The sequence below is a fragment of the Ambystoma mexicanum genome, chromosome 9 (genome assembly GCF_040938575.1).
Source record: "Ambystoma mexicanum isolate Mex_15411 chromosome 9, UKY_AmexF1_1, whole genome shotgun sequence".
NCBI classification, from domain to species: Eukaryota; Metazoa; Chordata; class Amphibia; order Caudata; family Ambystomatidae; genus Ambystoma; species Ambystoma mexicanum.
In genome coordinates, this window is record NC_090931.1 from 610,207,554 (window position 1) to 610,229,497 (window position 21,944).

The window sequence follows — 21,944 nt, forward strand, 5'->3', positions numbered from 1 at the left end:
CTGTAGATAAACAGGTGAAAGTCCAGCCACGATTGACTGAGTTGACGACAAGGTCTTTTAGGCAGTGGTAGAAGTGTACAGAACAAAGTAGTGGAACTGTGGTCTCAGCAGGGGAGAGGGCAGGTGGATGCATAGTGCACCATGTGACAAGGTGTTGCAGCAGGGGCATTGCAATAGTCTAAGTGACTAGTAGCTAAGGATCCTATTACAACTTTACACTTGCACAGGGCCATCAATGGACACATCCTCTATATATAGAATGGCGAATAAGGTCGTAAAAAGTAGAGGAATGGTCAACAGATAAAAATGAAAGTAGCGGTACACCGCTCCCGACCGTTCCCGCTCACTTCGATCGCTGCGTAGTGCAGGTGGTCAGGGTGGGTCGCACTAAGGGGTGCTAGCCTGGCGCGTTATGGAGGGCCGATCTGATCAAATGTTTCCAGGTACTGGCCTTGTATCAATTCTTTTCCAATTCGCCCATTGGAGATGCCATCAGTCATGTTAACTGCATTTAATGTTGCTCTGACCCCTGGCCTCTCATGTCCCCGCGCAGAGGTTTCGTTTGTTGGCCGTTAAAGGGAGCTGCCTACACACCACCCCAGCTGCTGGCATTCTGACCTTGGCACTGGTCACGGCGCCTGGTTCGCGGACGTTTCCCAGGTCTGGCGTCCTTGGATGAGGCGGCAAAATAGCCGAGGGACCTCGTGTACCCCAATCGCTGTCCTACCACCTTGGGAGCCTCGTTCCCAAGGGTTCGATGCCCTCCTCCCTTCCCGGCGGCCCCTATGATGGCGCACACCGCCTGCCCCCCACTCCCCCCCCTCGGGTGGGTGTCTCGGTGGGTAGGTGTTCCTGCGCACACGAGGCGACGGGTCTGACTGGACGTGATCCTGGTGCGTGTCGCTCGCTCCCAGCTGTCGGCGCTGGAGTTATTTGGCCTGCAAAGTTGATGGCAGCAGCTGTCACTGCAGCAGAGCCTCCTCCCGGCTGCTGCTGCTGCTGACACCGGTCTCCCCCTGCCGTCCATTGCCGACAGCGGAGCCACCGCAGAGGCCGCCTCCAGCCGCCCGGGCCGAGCCAGCACCGCCAGCGGGGGCACTGCCGGCCAGTCGCGCCTCTCCTCCCGGGGTGGTGGTCCCCAGCAGGAGGCCGCGGGGCAGGAGCCGGCGCTGGGGCGCGCAAGGCCGCCAGGGGACGACAACAGCAGGTCCTGCGGGAGGTGAGCAAGGCTACGTGAGCTGCATAGACTAATTAGCTCGGTGGGTTCAGCGCCTGCGGTAGGCAGCCGTGGGCGGGCAACTTAATCGTTCACCCACCCACCCACGGAGAAAATAATGTGTAACGTTTACTGGAGGAATGATAACACGGATTTTTAAACTTCAAGGGCCATTTTTTGTGTGTACTCTACATAAATAGCACTAAAATTAACCCTGGGGTGTGTACTCTGCACGCTTCGGAGCACACGTGGCGGGGCGAGTGGCACACCGATTAAGAGAGCACGACGGTCGTTTTCATTAGTTATCTGATAGCGGTCAAATCAATTTTGATACAATCCGATGGGAATCAGGTTGCCGCGGAGAAACTATTTTAAGAACGACTCTACTGCGCATTTGGGCTATTCGTGTCTGCGTGTGCGAACCCGAATCAAGGATTTTTAAAACAACGGTCTGCGTGAGATCCTGCTGCGGGAAGGGGGCGAAAGTGGCAGGGCCAGGACCCTCACCCACTGTCTGTGATATATTATGAGTGGGCGTGTAGGCGGAGTAGCGCTGCCCGCACGCCCCTCGCTCTCCGACGCCTCGAAGCGCATTGGAGGGGCCCAGAGCTTTGAGGCTGTTTACAGCTCGTCGTCTGCGATTTTACGCAGACCTACGCGCAGTGGTCTGGAGGGGCTGCGATGGCGACACGTTGGCGCTACACAGAGCATTGTAAATAAAAGCGTGTAGAGTTGTCGGGGGGCGCGGCAAGGTCTCTTCCCCCTTCCCCTCCGGTCACAGGACCTGCCGGCAGCATGGCGTGATATTTCTATATTAGGAAGGTGACCTCGGCGTGTCGCTCCTCTGCGGAGGGCCGCCCGTCTCCTTCTTTAGTGCCTGCAGAAATCTCGCTTCGTTTCGGGCGCGCCGGCCGGCCGGCCTGCCAGCCACCGTCAGCCGGTGAGGGGGCAGGAAGGGGGTGCACCACAACACCACCAGTATATGTACCGAATGTGTCAAAGGAGCAAGGCTGTTGGAGAATGATTCGCTGTGCATGCCTACCCAGTCTGACCATTAGACGATGCATATGCACGCAGAGATTCTGGTGGTCTCCAGCTTTACCCTTGCATGCTCACCTGTCTTGCTCTTTGCGCGTTTGCTTTAAGGATATTTGCACTAATGCACCGTTGGTCGGCCCGTAAACCCTGCATTTCTATATCTCGGCTGCCCATTCGCAGGACCCTCTCATCTAGGCTCTTATGTTAGAACAGGGGCCTGCAACCACAGGCTCTCCAAATGTGCTGGACTACAACTCCCATGGGCCCTCACCTCTGACTACGCTGGGTAGGGCTGATGGTAAAGTCTCGCACATCTGGTGATCCACGGTTGAAGACCCCACAGTGTCAAGCCCTGTCTCATATCGTGACCTCTCAGCCCCGGGCCTGTCACATATTGTAACCAGGAGTCTCTCCTCTCCAGTCTCTTACACACTTTTACACCTGCACGTCCTGCCTGTCTCACGCGGCGACCTCTCACTATTACACCCCCCACTCTAATATGGTGATCTCTTCTTGTGTCTCCCACTAAAGGTCAAATTGTGACCTCTCACCTTTGAGCCCCCGACCGCCTCAAGTATCTGATACTATGACATCTTGCTCCTGGGCCTCTCTCCACTTCATAATATTTACTCCTGAGCCTCCCGCTCCACTCTGCTATGCTGGCCCTTTACGCCTGTTTTCTCCGTTCTAGCCTCATATCGTGACCTCTTACTCCTGAGCCTCCTGCTCCACTCTTATATGGTGACTCTTTACTCCTCGTTTCCCCGGTCTAGCCCCATATCGTGACCTCTTACTCCTGAGCCTCCCACCCCCCTCTTCTGTGGTGGCCCTTTACTCCTGGTTTCCCTGGTTTCGCCCCATATCATGTCCTCCTGCTCCTGTGCCTCCTGCTGCACTCTGCTATGCTGGCCCTTTACTCCTGGTTTCCCTAGTCTAGCCCCATATCATGTCCTCTTGCTACTGTGCCTCCCGCTGCACTCTGCTATGCTGGCCCTTTACTACTGGTTTCCTCTGGCTAGCCCCATATCATGACCTCTTAATCCTGAGCCTCCCACCCCCCTCTTCTGTGGTGGCCCTTTACTCCTGATTTCCCTGGTTTTGCCCCATATCATGTCCTTCTGCTCCTGTGCCTCCTGCTGCACTCTGCTATGCTGGCCCTTTACTCCTGGTTTCCCTAGTCTAGCCCCATATCATGTCCTCTTGCTACTGTGCCTCCCGCTGCACTCTGCTATGCTGGCCCTTTACTACTGGTTTCCTCTGGCTAGCCCCATATCATGACCTCTTACTCCTGAGCCTCCCACCCCCCTCTTCTGTGGTGGCCCTTTACTCCTGGTTTCCCTGGTTTCGCCCCATATCATGTCCTCCTGCTCCTGTGCCTCCTGCTGCACTCTGCTATGCTGGCCCTTTACTCCTGTTTTCCCCGGTCTAGCTTCATATCGTGACCTCTTGCTCTTGAACCTCCCGCTCCACTCTGTTATGCTGGCCCTTTAGTCCTGGTTACCCCATTCTACCCCCATATCGTGGCCCCTTACTCCTGAGCCTCTCGCTCCCCTCTGCAATGCTGGCCCTTTATTCTTGGTTTCCCTGGTCTTGCCCCATTTCATGCCCTCTTGCTCCTGTGCCTCCCGCTGCACTCTGCTATGCTGGCCCTTTACGTCTGGTTTCATCTGTCTAGCCCATATCGTGACCTCTCACTCCTGAGCCTACCCCCCAGTCTCCTATCATGGCCTCCTGGCCTACGTTTTTCCTTTGTCTTAAGGCTGATCTTGCTGGTCCCTGTATGGGGGTGGGGACATCCCAGTCAAGGTTTTAGGATCCTCCTCAGGATATTTACGTATAATGAATGTCATGGGAGCTTCTTTGCATATGCAGTGTGTGGTCTGAAAACTTGAAAACTAGACCAGATTTCACCATTCGGTGGGTTTGGCAAACCCAGTACTGTGCAAGGACGACACCAGCCACGGGTGTCTGTTAAAGGTAGGGAGCGTGTGGCCATTTTGGCCTGCAGCTCTTGGCGGGCAGGGTGGGGGGTGTGTAAATGTGCACAGCAGAGCAATATTCCAGCCTGAAAAGGAAGCATTACCAAATTCAGGAAAACTGGATCCTGGGCTAAATCTGTGGCTTCCTTTATTTAGATGGAAGCATATATTCTGGGAGATATTTAATCCGGATTCCTAACGCTATGTTCTTCCAGTTAATGGATGGGGTTGGCGGTTCAGAGCTCCGAGGTCCTCTTTCCCCATCTGCTCCTGTACAGGGTGGGCTCTTTTATCAATTCGCCACATTGAAATGTTCGCCATTGCAACTCTGAATGCCCCGGAAGGTGGTATGAGTTACATCAAATGCCAGGCATTTTTAGGTGCTTCGGGGCGGCTGTCCTCGCGGCTTGCACCTTATAAAAGCCCGATAATTAAATAAACAAGCTAGTGCAAGAACCCCAGCTTTCTGTGAGTCCTGGAAACCGCTGCACACTAAACCATCGCCAGTGTTATAACGTTATGAAAAGTGGACTTAAGTAGCGCATCTTTTGGTATTTGTGGTGCTCTGGTCCTTAATTAATAATTCACATTTAATTGATCTTTTATTACACGCTTAAAATGGAGACCATCCTCTAAGCGCGGGACCAGGAATCGAACCTGCGTTGTCCTGCGTTGTTTTGCATCCTCGACAAACACGTTGCCCCAGAGCTATCCCCCCAGCCCTAATTAAGGGTCGCGAGGGTAGTTGGAGGAGAGGCAAGATGCGAAACCTGAGGTTTTGATGAGTGCTGATGGGAAGAGCCCGATCTCTGTGTGCTGGTATATTTCTAGGTGAGTCGTGGTGAGGCCCCTTGTGGTTTTAGTATCCAAAAGGGAGCCCCACGTGTAAGGAACTTGCTCGGTTTGCTATTGAGGAGGTTCACCCCGAGAGCAAGGTTGGGCTGAGGGCTGTGTGAGGTAAGCTGGTGTGAGAGGTGTTCAGGGGGTGTTGATGTGTTGTGCTTCGGGGGGACATACGAGCGGGTGTTCACCCCAAGCGTGGGTGGCTAGTCGATGGGTGTAGTGCAAGGTGGGCAGTAGAATGGTGAGCAGATTGGCAAGGGCTGCTCCCAATCAATAAGCCTCGAATAAGAAGGACCCATCAATCACAGAGCACTGCATGCGAAGCAGCAGTCAATGAAGGAGCGGTATACCCGAGGCAGCGAATAAGGAATCGAGTACAAGATGCAACAGCCGGGAAACAGTGTCCACGAAGCGGCAGTCAATCATGGAGCAAGACAGTGCAAAAAGCAGGCGCGTTGCACATTCCAGGCAGCCCTCACCACCAGAACAGGCCCCTAATATCAGGGCAAGCCACTGCATCAGCACCGGTCTCAAGGGTTTAACCCTTTCACTGCCTTTTTTAATGTATTTTTTTTATAACGCGCTGAATAGCTGAGTTTGGCTTCTAAGCGCGGATTCGAACCCCTGTTGCTCTGCGTGGTTTTGCTTCCAAGGTGTTTAGGACATACATCTGACAAAATGGTCTCATTCGGTCCAAATGACATGTATAGACATTCTAAAATGGAGGTCTGGGCTGATCTGTTGCCACCCCCAATCCCTCAACAGGCCACAGGGACAACAGCTCAAACTGTTTTTTGGGCTAGTCGTCCAGACACCCCCAAGGGTGGTGGGGGTATCATTCAAAAGGTAAAACAGGGATGAACTCACGGTCGGGGCACAGAACTCTCCCTCAGCAGGACACACAGCACTGTCACCCAACAAATGTTTTTTTTAAATGTATTTTTATTGTGGTTCACACGGTTCTACATATCGACAACCTTTAACCGCAATTCTTTTCCAATCAAAGGTAAAAAGAAATAAGGACAGACCATGTCCTTAAACAAATCATTCAGCTCGTCCACTACCACAGACGTTTGAATAACAATACACAATGTAACCAGAGCCAAATTTACGGACATTTTTTCCCCTGATAACACCATTTCCCACCATTCTTCTTTAGGTCTATGGCCGTACTTGGTGATCACGTCAATCATGACGTTCTTTCTTGGCTGTTCCAGGGCCGAACACTCCATCACCAAGTCTTTTAGGGTTTCTATCGTATCTTCACCTTGGCATAAAGTACATGTCTGTGAGAGACGTCTGGCTTTCCCACCAAAGAAACTTTGAAGTACCGCTCCTTCTTGATTCGATCCTCATGTGTCTGTCAGTCCCCTCCCTGCAGGGAACGTGGACTCCATGGGCACCGACACGTTTAGAGCAATTGCCACCTGGAAAGAGGTGCTTTCTGTGCAGTATATAAAGTTGACATTTCTTGAGAAACTCGTCTCTCGACGCATGTAAAGCACAATGGGTGGCACGGTCCGAGGACGAGAGTTGCTTATTAGTCACAGAATAAAGTTGCCATGGAGGGCGTGACGGTGATGTCTTTCATTACTGAGGATCCTTCATGTTTACGTTGCTGTTGCTTTCTTTCTTAAATGCATGCTGAAAGCTCCTTACGTTGGTATGAGGTGGGCTGATCTTTCACGCTAGCTCTGGATTGTCCGATGCCTCAGAAAGGTCACTAGGGCTGGAAAGGAGTCAGTCATGAGTGCCTAGACCTCTGCCATCTCTACAGATCTTCCGTAGGCACAGCACTGCCAAGAAGTATCACTGGTTTATCGGAAAGCCGCTCGTATAATGGTATGGGTGGAGAGTATCGCCATTAATGTACTACAGTAAAACCCCTCCACGTTTTGTTACCTCAAATCTCACGCTCACATGCAATTATCTCAACTGCGCTAGTTAACCATATTCTGCTTCAGCCTAACTGTGTCAGGTAGTCAGGGCTGAGTCTGGGTGTCTATCCGTTGCTGTGCCAGGGCTGAGTGTAAGTGTCTTTCCATTGCTGTGCCGGGGCTGTGTCTGGGTGTCTTTCCATTGCTGTGCCAGGTTAAATATGGGTGTCTTTCCATTGCTGTGCCAGGGCTGAGTCTGGGTGTCTATCCGTTGCTGTGCCAGGGCTGAGTCAGGATGTCTTTCAATTGCTGTGCCGGGGCTGAGTCTGGGTGTCTTTCCATTGCTGTGCCGGGGCTGAGTCTGGGTGTCTTTCCATTGCTGTGCCAGGTTTAGTCTGGGTGTCTTTCCATTGCTGTGCCAGGTTTAGTCAGGGTGTTTTTTCTATCGCCGTGCCTAAACTGAATCTGGGTGTCTTTCCATTGCTGTGCCAAGTTGAGTTTGAGTGTCTTTCCACTGCTGTGCCAGGTTGAATCTGAGTGTCTTTCCATTGCTGTGCCAGGTTTAGTCAGGGTGTTTTTTCTATCGCCGTGCCTAAACTGAATCTGGGTGTCTTTCTATTGCTGCGCCAAGTTGAGTTTGAGTGTCTTTCCACTGCTGTGCCAGGTTGAATCTGAGTGTCTTTCCATTGCTGTGCCAGGGCTGAGTCTGGGTGTCTTTCCATTGCTCTGATGGATTATTGTGATGGATTGTTGTGAGGTGTATTGATGAAGGCTACAGAGGTTTGTCATTTACGGAACCTTTTATAACATTGGACGTTTTTGCTTAGTGAATGATTGTTTTTTGGACTGTTTACACAAACCCTGAGACAACTTGGAATATGTTCTAGCTGTGCGCACTGGGGGATGCTGCGATCCAGTAAACTGGGAATACACCGTTTTTGGAAAAAATGTAATTCATAGGAGTTGTCAAACTGTGAGTATTTTTGGGTTGTCCGACTAAAAAATATACTGGAATTTTGCAAGCAGGAAACACACCGAGATTGTAGTACCTGGAGCACATGAGGATGGTTTATTCTGGATACTTCGCACTGGGAGCATACTGGACTGAGAGTATATTGGTTTCTTGTGTAGTGCGTAATTTATTTATTTTATGTATTGGCTATTTGTAAGGCGCTTATACAGCAAGACAGTGTTTCAAAGCGCCACAAGGGAAGGGCAGAAGGGAGCAAATAAACATTGAAAATTGACAATGAATAAAAATAAACAAACAAGGGTCCTACTAGGCCTTGTGACATTCCCATCGTGCACGTGCAGTGAAGGGAAAGGAAACGTGGGGGTGGCAATCCAGGCTGCATCCAGGCTGCTTTTAAGCGCTGCACTGGGAGAAGAGAAAGGGAGCGGTAAGGGTCAGAGAAGACGGGCAGTAGGAAAGAGGGAATGGGAGCGATGGGGCTGAGGTTGGAAGAGAGATGCCAGGCAGTGAAAGGCAGCAGGGTGTGCCAGCGAGTTTCAGAGCTCCCAGGAATCTCAGTGAGTAGGGGGCTAGGTCCTGCGCCCTGGCTCTCGCCCTGATGGTTATATGTATCTGGGAGTCCATAGCGACAGTGAGTACGTGGGAGAGGTGGGGGGCACTACCAGGGGATCACCCCTTTATGGGGCAAAGACCTCAGGGCTCGAGGGGTTCGCCCAGGGAGAGGCTGTTCACACTGTGCTTACCCTGTATAGCGAGGCTCATACTCTAGACCTCGAGGCCTGAGCACAGGCTGTTTGTGGAGTCTCCATTGGAGAAAGCGCTGTGCTGGTTGCTTTAGGGCGGAGGGTTCAGGGCCCAGAACTCCAGCTGTGCAAGAGGGGGAGGGGGTAGCCCTAAGAGAGAGCTCCTGAGCCTTGGAGTTGCAATTGGAGGGCATCACGACAAAGCAACAAAGGTGTTTTGAGGTGTGGGGTTGCCTGGCATTGACAGGCACACAGAAACCTAGATAAACACAATCACGTAGCTCATAAGTCATCTTTCGCTGGAAGTTATGACAAACATTCACATTCATTTAACATTTCACCATGGTGGTAAATTCAATTTGGGCCAGAATGTAATCTCAGAGAACCTTCTTCGCAACTGTGCAAGTTTGAGGGTGGTGCAAAAACCTTCTGAGCACACGGCAAGTCACCTGCTCCCTTACCACAAACACTGCAGTCCTCCAACCTGGTGACAGGACCAGGACTGCCAGAATAAGGCAACCATTTAGAGCTCTGCTTTTCAGAGACCCATCAGGAGTGGGCGGCATTCTGATATAGGCAGAAGTCTACTTCTTTCTAATGATAAATAGCCACGGCAGAATGCCAGCAGAGGGGCCAGGCAAAATGCACCCCAGAAGGCAGAGGCATTTACCACTCTGAACTCCCTGGATAGGGTCAAGAATCATAGAAGTGAAAACCCAAGTATGTCTACCCACTAACCAGCCAATAATAGAGCAAAGGCACAGTTACGATGAGAAGATTTGGAGGCAACAGGTTTTATTCAATTCCATTAGAGTTCGTTTATGCTGTTAATGTAAATTTAACAAAGCTGATAATACTCACTGACAATTCATTTATATCCAGGGCAAACGTTCCACCTCCGGGCAAATCAGTTCTGGGTCAAAGGCCACTTCCTGCTAGATCACTTCCGGGGAATCGTTCTTTTATTGACCTGGCCTGACCTGTTTGTTGGTCAGTGCTTTTGACTCCCATCTCTATTACGGATGGCGTGGTGTCAAGTTCATCCTGAGACCAACCGTCATGGCTCAGCTGCAGCCCCGAGGTATGCGATTGTGGCACCATCTTATTTTATGATGGTAGTGTCAAGACTCACAACCTAGCTGGTTTATGTGAGGCTGTGAGATGCTATCGAGCGGGTGGCAGGATGTATGGTGGTGCTGGCTGGCTGATGCTGGGACATGCACAAAAGGAAGCCCTCTAGTTAGACCCTGGGTCTAGTACAAAGTCGGTATGCTCAGCAACTCTCGATGGATGTTCACTGGAATTGTGCAATCTGGGAATATATTGGGAATGTGAAAACTGGGTGCATATTGAGAAGGTGCAGACTGGGAGCAGACTGCAAATGTTAAACTGTGACTGTACTGCAGTTGGGCAAACCAGGAAGCGTAATGACATTGCCAGTCTGGGAGAATAGTAGCATTGCTCAGACTGTAAACATACAGCAATCCTGCAAACTGAGAGTACACTTCAATTCTGCAATCATGTACTGGTATTCTGCACATTAGATTGTACAATGGTAAATATGCCAGAAAATGCTAAACGTGTGTTGTCAGAATTGGAGGTTACCGGGATGGTCCAATTGGTAATATGGATGGTGGACGTTGAGTATGCAGGGATTGTCTTAGTGGAAGTATGCGTGGATTGCCAGACACAGAGTATACTGGTATTTTGCAAACTGGTCAAATGGTGGTGCCAAATTGTGATCATATGGGATTGTCGAACCAAATATGCTGTGTCTGGACACACTGGGAATGTTCTGGGATGATGAAGCTGGGAATATTTTAAATTTGCACAAACTGGCAAGGCATTGGGATTCCGAATATTGGATCCACATTGGATTTATAGTGTGTAAAATGGAAATGTACTGGTATTGACAAACTGGTAATATACTAGGATCTGGCAAACTAGAGACAGATCCTGGTAGTAATGCTAGGGAAATACTGGGAGTATACTTGGATTGTCATACCTTGAATATGCTACAGTTGTTAAAACTGCCATTGTATTTGGGTTGAAAATGTTAAAATGTACTAGGTTTGTGTAATCTGCAAGTATACTGGGACTGTGAAACAGGAAGTGCTCTGGAATTGCGAAACTGAGAATCAACTGATTTTGTTAAATTCAGAGTATACTGAGTTTGTTAAAATGTGAGCATATCAGGTTAGTCAAACTAAAAGAGAACTGTATAAATCAAACTGGGAATATATTGGTACTGGGACTGTCACACAGGGATGTATACTAATCTACGAGTATACTGGGATTTTGCCAACAGGATATCTAATAGACTTGTGCAAAATAGTTGGAGCCTGCAGTACGCAAACATGCCAATTTGCGTCATGTTGTGTTACATGCTTATTGATGCTTTTTGAAAGCATATTCGCTCACTCTGATTCAACTGGGACAGTGACCGTATGCCCCATGTCCCATAACATGTAGCATTTATGAGATTTACGGGTTCATGGTGAACAATAACCTTCAATAAGGATTAAACTTTGCAATCTCATTACCATGCACCGAGGACATGGAATAAAAGTATTATTTTTTCTAAACAAATCTTCAAAGGGTTTTTCACATCATATAAGTTTGGCCATTGGTCTTGGAAAATATTGTGTGCCCTTCTTCAGGAGGGAACTAGAGTTGGCAAAATGGGAGTATGCAGAGTGTGACACACTGGGATTGAACTGGTTTGGTAAGACTCGAAATTGATGGTATTGTGAAAGCAGTGAATGTCAAGCACTGAGTATACCAAGAGGGTACATGTGGTAGTCCACTACGAATATGCAGAGAGGATTTTTGCAAACTGGGAGTGTACTGGAATTGTGTAACAGTACACTGTGTGTTTATGTAAAGTGTTTAATAGCAACATGAGAGTAAAATGGGACCGTGTAATAGCACAATGGGAGTATAAGCTTGTTATACCACACTTAATTGGGAGTATGAAGATGGGAGTATGCTTGAGCTGATGGCACAAACTGGGAATATTTAGATATTGTAAACACTGGAACTATGCCTAAATTGTGTTGACAGTAACATTCTTCAAAATTGTAAAGTGCTGGGATTGGTAAACTGACAATATATAGGTGTTCTGAGAACTGGAAGCGTAGCAGGCAGTCCAATTAGGAGCATACAGGTTTTGTGTAAACTGGGAGGATGCTGTTATGGTCAAACTCGGAATATACTGGCATTGTTCATTTTGGGACATGCATAATAGGAGTACATTGTCACATTGCCAACTGGGTGAATACTGCAATTGTCACATTGGGAATATTTCCAGACTGTATACATTGAGAAAATGCTACGTTTGTGAAACATCAGTCTAGGAATAGACATTCACAGCAAAGATGGCAGACACATAGCAGTAGCCCGCTGCTCCCGGCCTTCTTTTATTTCTCTGGCTCCCTCTTTCGCTCGTCCCTGCCCCCAACTCCTAGGTTGAAATGCTACCTGCCTCGCTAATTTTCTCTGCTTACTGGCTGGCAGTCGCTTTTGACAGCTTCGACGGAACTGCACCCACTTCTCATCTCCTGCGGCCCACCGTGCTTCTTACGGCTACCACCTGCGGATGGAACCCTCCCACCGGGCCCTCTAGAGCCCCTACCTACTGGAGAAGATACCCGTGTTCGTCTTTGCCCTGCCAGGGGATATCTTTCTTGGTCCTTCCCACTGCCGCGGGTCAACTATAATGCTGGCAATTCATCCCTGTCTCGGACTCTGAAGGTTGCTCTTGTTCCAGGCAGATGAACCGTTTAGCAGCAGAAGCGATTCAACGTGCTGTTGGTGTTTTGGTGGATCATCCTCAGATCTTTTTCAGTGCCGCCCGTGACCCCTCCCCACCCCCCCACCCCCCCACTGACTGTGATTGTTATTGCTTTGCACCAGGGATTGCCTTCTCCCAAACGGATCCTCTATCAGAAACTAAAAGAGGACTGTCTGATCCTTTATCAGAAACTAAAAGAGGACTGTCTGATCCTTTATCAGAAACTAAAAATGGACTGTCTGTTTCGTCTATTCCATAAAGCCGCTTCTCCTATCCAATGGGTACCAAATGGATCTCACCATAGCTCTAACCTCTTCCACCAGCCTACCCCTGGATGCACCCTTGAGATTTGACTGTTGGGGGTTAGTCACACTTTTGAAGGACCAAACTATGATACAGGTCATTCCATCCTCAGATGATTCGCTCTGATGGTTTTGGGGGATTTGGATTTCATGTGCAAGATTATGGAGCAACGTTCATTCATCAACAGTGTTCTTTTAAATGGGTTTATTGCCGAATTTCTTTTTCTAGAAAAAAACTCATCGAAAAATATAGGTGGTTGTGGGTAAAGGTGTATAAGGAGTGGGGGTGGGCAATAGTGCAAAATTAATAGGGGAGGGGAGATCTGGGGGAACCCCCCAAAAATAAAAAATAAAAATATCAATGAGTGTAATAAAAAACATTCAGCCAACAACCCATCGAAAAAACACCGTAGAGGAATGAACATACAACCCAGGATTATACAGATTTGGCCCTGATGACGGACAATGGTCCATAATGCATTGGCTACATTACACGCGACTGTCTTCATCTTTATGCACTTCTATTGTGTATTCAATCACTCAATCACTGCACTAAGTCTCTGCTTTGCTTATTTTAATCTTTATAATGTCCTTGTTTACTTGCCGTTAAGAAGGTTAAGGTCTAGATGGCCATAAGGTGAGCACGCAGCGCCTCGGGGATCTCTCTCGGGTCATCATTGCAGTTGTGACTTTTTTTGCCCCAGTTCCTGGGGTATTTTCACTGCAGTCCTCTCTACACATTTGAATTTAATAGAATCTTACATGCTATTTGTCTAATCTATAAGGCGGTGCTCACCCTACCGCCTGTGCTTCTTCTATGCTTCCCAGTGGACACCCTGGGCTGGACTCCCTTTCTTCTCTATTTTATAGCCTCGCTAGGACACTGGACTCCTACTCTCGGATGCATCCTATTTTCAGCCTCCTCCTTGAAACTGGGACTCCCTCATTCCCTGCCTGGACTTGTGAACTTGGTTCCTTCATTGGAATTCGGATCTTCCCAGGTCTTTTCTGTACTGGTTCAGACTGCTGCCAGCTGGATCGGAGTAATTGTAATATCTAGACTGGTTGTCTGCACTGGGTGCACATTGTGCAGATAGTGGAATGTCATTAGGTCATCTAGAACCTTATGTGTCATCGACGTTCTGAATCCTACAGTTGGGATCTTCAGGATGGGAGAGATTACTGACTGCATGTATTTTACCTAGCTCCTGTCTCATTCATCTAAGCTTACCCTGTAACTATAATAAAGCTTACTACTTTTATACTAATCAGCCTCCAGCATCTTACCTGCTTCTCCAGTGTCCTGGATACTACAGTAATCCATGTCCCAGTCTGCACATTTGCAGGTCTCGTCACTGCCTCTGTTTTCTCACTCTGCTGCCCTACCCTCCCTCCTCTCTCTCCCCTTCCCATGCCCTCCCTTTTGTCTGATGAAATTACCCGATGGCCCTTTTCCAGGATTTCCAACTATGACCAACCTCCTGTTAGTCTGGGCATTTTGATAGGCTTCTCCCTTTTCTCTATCTCCCCCGCCCCCTGTCTTGACACACTCTCATTATGCTTCCAGCGCCTAGGAACAATTCATTTTGTATTGTGCAATACTTTTTTTTTATTGTTGGATGGTTATAAAATAACCTTTAACAAATCACAATATCATCAAATACAGTAATGTACTCCACAATATAACCATATTAAAATCACAATGTAAAACTTATAAGAATCATTTCATAAAATGTTTTGTAATGTGCATTACACCTTTCCACAGATGGCCTTAAGAATAGCAATACTCAAAAGATGACTCAAGGGTTTTTATTTTACAGCACACACATGAGGCTGGAGTCTGGTGATATGTGAGGGACTAAGGGCACTCTAAAGGGCGCTCCTCTCTCGTCTCCCTTGGGCTTTGTGCTACTCTAGCCCAGGCTTCCCTACCCCCTTGGTTGTCAACTAGGGATCGATGGGCCCTACTGTCTAGAATTCTGATTGGAGTGAGGGCCTCAAGGCCTCAGCCTATTCTATCCCACTCCTGCTGGGGTTCTTCTATGAGGAACCTATCCTGATATCTCTCAAAATGGTATCTGTGCCTCTTCAAATGCTCAGTTGCATGTATTCGCTCCTCTTCATGCAGCTGCATTCCTGTTCCTGATGTTCCTTCCTGTTCTTCCCCTTCTACTACTACTATCTCCCCCCTTGTCCTCCCACTCTCTGCTCTCGCTCTTCCCCTCTCTCTCCTCTCCTTTTCCCTCAGATGATCACAGAACTCCCACCTTCTCTCTCTCGCACTTCCCATCTCTCTCTCCCTCTGGTTCTCTCCCATCTACTCTCTTTTCTTCATTATTCTCTCTCTACTCTCCACTCTGCTCTCTCCTCTCCTCACTACTCTACACTCTCCTTTCCCTTCTAATCTCCACTCTGTACTATCCTTTCCACTCTACGCTCCACTCTCTGCTCTCCTCTCCCCTAAACTGTACTCTCTCTCCTCTCTACCCTCCACTCCTCTTCTTCTCCCACTTACATTCACCCCTTTCACTCCCTCATATGCTCTGCTCACCCACACTCACTTATTCTCCTAATCTTTCTCTAACACTCACTCACACATTCCAATCACCATACACACACTCCTACACACAAGTTCAACTCTCTCTCACAGTCAATGCATCACCCTTAGCAATCTCCCCATCAGTCTCCTCCGCGTTCCATGCCACCGTCTCCTCCACCTTCCTCTGACTGGTCTCCAATCACCATACATGCACTCCTACACACAAGTTCCACTCTCTCTCACAGTCAATGCATCACCTTTAGCAATCTCCCCATCAGTCTCCTCCGCGTTCCGTGCCACCGTCTCCTCCACTTTCCTCTGACTGGTCTCCAATCACCATACACGCACTCCTACACACAAGTTCCACTCTCTCTCACAGTCAATGCATCACCTTTAGCAATCTCCCCGTCAGTCTCCTCTGCGTTCCGCGCCACCGTCTCCTCCACTTTCCTCTGACTGGTCGCCAATCACAATACACACACTCCTACACACAAGTTCCACTCTCTCTCACAGTCAATGCATCACCTTTAGCAATCTCCCCGTCAGTCTCCTCCGCGTTCCGCGCCACCGTCTCCTCCACTTTCCTCTGACTGGTCGCCAATCACCATACACACACTCCTATACACAAGTTCCACTCTCTCTCACAGTCAATGCATCACCTTTAGCAATCTCCCCGTCAGTCTCCTCCGCGTTCCGCTCCACTGTCTCATCCACGCTCTGCTCCACCGTCTCCTCCACGCTCTGCTCCACCGTCTCCTCCACCTCTCTCTGCCTGGTCTCTTGGTCCACCTTACCTCACCCAAACAACCCATATGCAACCTTTCCTTTCTCTCCCTTTAATAGTGCACTTCTACATGCTTCTGTGGGCCAACCTCTATCTGGATTTTCCACAGGGGTCTGGTTATACAGATGTAATGTGATAAAAGGTCCTTCAAGCCCCGTCCCTTTTTCAAACGCGGGATCCATTGGCATTGTGTGATGGCTGCCCGATACCGGAATCTCTGGCTTCAAAGCTATTATGCTACCACAATGAAGCGTCTTGGTTGGTGGTGCGTGGTAAGCGAGTTTCAGTAGACTCTGAGTTCCTACTGCCTCTCACACTCATGGGTTAGCTAATTGATCTTTCAATGCAGGGGGTTCTGGTGATTGAAGTTCTAAAAATAGGAAAAGAGAAAACGCTGGCTCATATCGCATGTGGCAGGCATTGTGTTATTGACAGTGGTACCTGGGCTCTCCCTACTCCCTCGCCCTAACTCTGGGGGATAAACACCATGGTGGGCCCTCTGCCCCAAATTGAGAGGGGTCCTCACCTCCCTCCAGAGGCCCAGACCCGTAAAACTGGCACACTAGACACTTAAATAAATAATTAAAACAGGTTTGCTGTCCAGGCAACATACTTAGTAATACATACTGAGAATTAACTGGGATTGCCAAAAGTGGGAATACATATTGGGGAGATTACAGAGTTCTTCAAACTTTAGATATACTGGGATGCAACATAATGGTTTTTGCAAAGTGAATGTTTACTAGATAATAATCATAATATAAAACCTGCGTGTGCAATGGAATTGTGTAATGCTAAAGCAGAATTTGTGACAAAGTCTCCTACCTGACTCTGTGGACTGCTCGTGGGGTGACCATGGGGGTCGGGGGCCTCCCTGAGCTAGTGGGTGATGGGTCAGGCGTGGTGTAGGGAAGATCCCATGGTCGCCTTCACCTAGCCTAAATTACAGGTAGGGCATAATCACACACAACAGCTCTCCCTGATTCTCAACTGCGCCCCTTTGGTTTTAGTTAGACCCTACTTTTCCCCAGACCATTTCCTCACATTTCTCAACCAGTCCATTTTTCCTGAAAGATTTCCTCCTTGGGAACATTCAAGTCGCTGGAGAAGATACTTCCTCTTTACTTAAATAAGTCATGACAGGAGAACACGCTGGGCCTTTAGAGGTTTGCGCCTTTTCAGCTGTCGAGAAGAGGAATTTGGTTGGTTCTCCAGTAGGGGAATGTATAGCTATTTCCCCTTCAAGACATTCAAGCCCAGCAGGTGAGGGAAACTTTGTAGCATAGGAAACTGATCCCTTCTCTGCGGAAAGCCAACACACACACAGATATCTACAGCCGTTACAGTGTGCGTTGCCTTTTCCCCTGATGTTTGTGCAGCAAGCCTGCTCCAAAGGCATGCACATTTCTCACTCCACTCCGGCACTTGCTTGCCGAGCTTATGCCATGTTAAACAAACAGTATCGTTTCCCCTCATGCTTGCTCAGCGAGCCCTCACTAACACCAGAATGACGTTTCGGTTTTCTGTGCCACCCGCTCCTTAGACCCGCATTATTGCTTAGCACAGTGTCTGCTTCCCACCATCCTCACAATAATGAGCAGAGGCGGGAACCCAGTGAAATTGATATTTTATTTCTATCGCGCTCGTACACAAGTGTTTCAGAGCGTGACAAGGCAAGGGAGGGGAACAGGGGAGAACAAAACAGCGATCTTACTAGACCCAGTTACATTGAGAACGCGCAAGTGCATGGGAGAGGGGGAGGGGAAAAGTGCATGGAAGGGGGGAGAAGTGGAAAGTGCGGAGCAAAGGAGAAACAGATAAATAATAAATAAATAATAAAGGCAACAAACAGTGGTAGTGCAGCCAGCAATTGGCTAGTGCTGGGTTTGAAGCAGCAGACAGGGTAGGTCTGATAAGTGCAGGAAGAAAAAGGGGGTGGAGGGCTGTATGCGCACAGATCCAGACCCCAGTGCAAGGGGTGCCCTAGAAGCAGTGCGGAAGGGTGGCAGGGTGAGCAGGTACCTGGTCCCGCAGGACAGTGGGTGGCCAGGTGCACAGTGCCGAGAGAGAACAGATCAGCAGGGAAGCAGGGGAGCAAAGGCAGAAGCAAAGAGGAAGGTCTTGAGGTGCTTCCGGAAACTGAGATGGTTCCTCTAAAGTTTTAGAGTGGCAGGGAGGCTGTTCCAGAGGGAGGCCCAAGCCAAAAACAGAGCTCTACCCTCAGCTTGTTTCTTTGAAAAACGACTGACCCTGAGTGAGTTAGAGGTAGAGGAGCGAAGATGCCAGCATGGAAAGCAATGCTAAACCACTCACCTATCCCAAAGCCCCAAAGAGAGGGAGATCCTGTTCCATTCCATTCAGACATTTCAAAACCATGGCAAGGGCCCCAGGGAGGAGCCAGGGGAAATACTACATTTCAAAATGACAGCCAAGCCCTTTAAATTCTGGGTCCTGACTCAAGCTCACACTGGTGCAGCAGTCCTTGCTTACAGATTAAAGCTCTTCACGCAGTAGCTAACACATGTGCAGGCCCTTACAGAGCGCCCAGCCCCAGGGAAGGATCCACAGAGCTGCATAAGCACAGAGCCTCAGACAGTCAGGGAGGATGTTTGGATTAGTCGCTGGAGAGAGCAGGCTTTTGGGGGTGATTGGGGAAAGCAGGAGTTTGGCGGTAGTTGTGGAAGACAGAAGGTTAGAGTGGAGAGGAGTAATTGGGATGTTGGTAGGAGACCAAAGGTGGTTGGAGAACAGAGGGGGAGGTAAGACCGGTGTAGATGGTGAAATATTTGAAAGAGGTTGGTGAGAAATATTAGGAGAGGGTAAGGTAACATCTGGAGGAGGGTGACAATTATTAGGAGGTGAGGAAATGTCAAGGTAGTTTGGAAGGATCTGGAGCTGGTTGGAGAAGAACTACCGGGAGGAGGTTGGGAAATATATGGAGGAGGTTGGGAAAAGAGAATAGGACGAGGGGGAGATCAGCTCAAGGCCATCAAGAAAACATCTGAAGAATAGTAAGATCTAGCCAATAAAAGCAGGGAGGTTTGTGTGGGCAACTTTGACCAATGCAGGGGCTATGGACGGTGCCCACGATCTGGAGGGCCTGACCACATGATGTGAGGAGGCACAATTATGACGATGAGGAGGAACAGAAATAGTTCGGCGAGGCCTTTTGTATGAATTAGAACCCTGAGTGAGAGAGGTAGCAGAGGCCCTTGGAAGACTTCTTTGCTGAAGAGACCAGCATAGGATGTTGGAAATGCTTAAGCCTGAGACTGAGAATCAAGAAGCAGAGAGATGCTGTGAGACATCTTTAAGCCCAGCACTCAGAGTCAGAGAGCTGAGAGAGAGACTTCAAAGATCATTACAGGGGTGACAGGAAACCCTTAAATCTTGGACTGGGCGAGAGGGGATGGGCAGGCCCAAGGAAATCACACAGTAAGTGTGCAGGAAACCTTTAAGCCTGGATGCAGTAACAGAAAGAGACCAGAACAGAAGGGCCACTGAGGGTGTGGGAATCCTGTCACCCTGGACCTTTTTTATTGAGTTGGGTTTCCCAAGGGTTGGAACGACTCAGCCAGTTCATATGTTCCATTATAGCTCCCCATTTTATTGGTTTACTCGCCTTTAGTTAACCTTTATGTAATAAAGAATCTTGTGTTACGCGTAATTCCATCTTGGCCTGTTTTCTTCATCCCTGTCACATTTGGGGCAGAGTATACTAGAATTGTGCCTACTGTGTGCATAGTGGCACTGTGAACTTGGAGGCTTCCTGTTCTTTACCTCCAATGCTTCCGCAGCCTGGATCGGTCTCTTGTATGGCAGCGAGATCCATCCCCCACCTTGCCCATCATTGCACCATAACAATGATGTCCACTCTTGCGCTTAGCCGGCTGGAGTACTGGTCCAGCGTTCTTACTGTTTTTGACTCCACCCATATTCCTTAGCCCAAAGTATGGTGCATTTAATCCGCCTCGCTCCGCTCACACCGCCATTCATTGCATCCTTGTGGGATGGCTCTACATGCAGCACTGTTCCCTCTTCAAATTCCTTCTTCTGACCATCAAAGTTATTAATGCGTTATCCCCTGAATTCTCTATCTACCCCACGGCATGTCCTGCGGCGCACCACCTCGTGCTCTCGGCTAACAAGCCTTGCCCGAGCTCTCTGTTCCTCATGTGTCCTGGGGTCGCTCCCACTTGCACTTTTTTACCCAACCACTAAAACTCTTTACCCCTGCGATCAAGAACATATCTATGGTTCGGGCCTTCAAGACTGGTTTTAGAAAGCACCTCCTCTCTCTGGAGGAGCACCCGAGGCATGCACTGCCATGATCAGTCCTCCTCAATCCACCGCCCACCTGCATATACCTCTGTGTGATTGCTAACCTTATACTGCCACTGTAATGGCAGTGTGTGCTGTCCTCGCCCCGCCCCCAGCACCACCACCACCTGGTTTATGCATCTACCGGGCACTTTGTTATCATTGCTCAGCGATGGAGATGCCCAGTTGCTGCTGTTGAACTGATGTACAGTGTTTTTGATAGAAGGGCAGTTTCCGGTTTACAAATAACATTCAAACATCGGGGTACTGTGCACATCAGGAAAACACAGGCAGTGTCTACCTGGTAATATCAGTTATTCAACTAACTAGGGAATAAACAGGATTGCAAAACTAGGAACACACTGGCAAAGTACACACCTGAGAATGTACCGGGGTTGTCAAAGTGTGAGTATTCTTGGGAGGATAGCTCAAGGGCAACGCGCGCAGGGCAACACAGGTTCGATCTTTGGGTCCGCGTTTAGAATCCTCTGGGTATTAAGCACGTTATAAATAATAGTTTTACAAAGGTAGCGGGCGCCCCTCTCTCGCAAGAACAGACATGATAACCTGTTCAGTGGTTATTAACCACTTGAGAGTTCGCAGCCACTGCTTTTACTCACTGTGCCTTTCACAGATGGGAAATAACCAATTACTATTACAATTCTTAGGTTACACAAACGGTTTTTTTACTGGGATGGTCAACCTTGCAATATGCTGGGATTGCCAAACTGGCTGTATAATGGGATTGCCCAATCCAGGTAAACGGGTTGATTGTCAATTTAGTGCTGTCAGACTGGGACTACTGGACTTGGTTGACCGAGCTGGAGATTGTGCAGACTGGGAATAGAATGTCACTCTATGAACGTGCACAGATTTTCTAAACTGGTAATTTACTGGATTGTATAATTTAGAGTCTAAAGGAACTACGGAAAAATAATATATTGTGCTTCTGAAACTGGAGTTAATACATTGTGCGGATCCTGGGTTCCTCGACCTTGGAGGTATCACTCTAGGACTGGGAGTACTCTGGCCTTGTCTGACGGTTGCCTCTGCACCTTCTCTCATGCCAGGCTGACCAAAGAGCCGGGCACTCACAAACTGCTTCCAAGGGGCCAACATGTTCAGTGTGGCCTCTGTCTACAGGGCCACATTGATCACTGATCTGCCAAAAACACGACGCCCCCCAAAACACTAATACCTTCTTTGCGATTTTTGCGGGGGGTCATAAAAGGACAATGAGCAAGTGATATTGATAAAACATTAAATGTTTTATCTACCAAATCACGAGGGGCTTGGCGGTTGAAGGAATAATTGTGAAAAAGAAACTGCTCCAAAGTGTACCTTTTTAGAAAATGACTGTAATACATTTATTGTAAGGCACCTTGGCCCAGTAACATGTGCACGAGGAATTTACCTGTCATCAGGTGGCATTTTTTTAAAGTTTAAAAAAAAATCAATTTATTCCAAAAAAGTTTCTTGAACAAGAACAAATAGAAGCAATAATATACAAAAATATTCCTACCCCCCCCCCCAAGAT

The 21,944-nt window shown here is 48.6% G+C and overlaps 1 protein-coding gene across 5 annotated transcripts in view; it reads left to right on the forward strand.

Moving 5' to 3' along the window:
- Positions 1–352: 352 nt before the first annotated feature.
- CORO6 (coronin 6) overlaps positions 353–21,944 on the forward strand; it is a 251,563-nt gene continuing 229,971 nt past the window's right edge. For 2 of the 5 annotated variants that reach the window (XM_069615260.1, XM_069615262.1), the window contains exon 1: positions 835–1,219. The gene's annotated coding sequence lies outside the window, so the exon portion shown is untranslated. Of the gene's footprint in view, positions 444–834; positions 1,220–21,944 lie in introns of those variants that run through there. The other 3 variants (XM_069615258.1, XM_069615261.1, XM_069615259.1) reach the window with 2 other exon arrangements.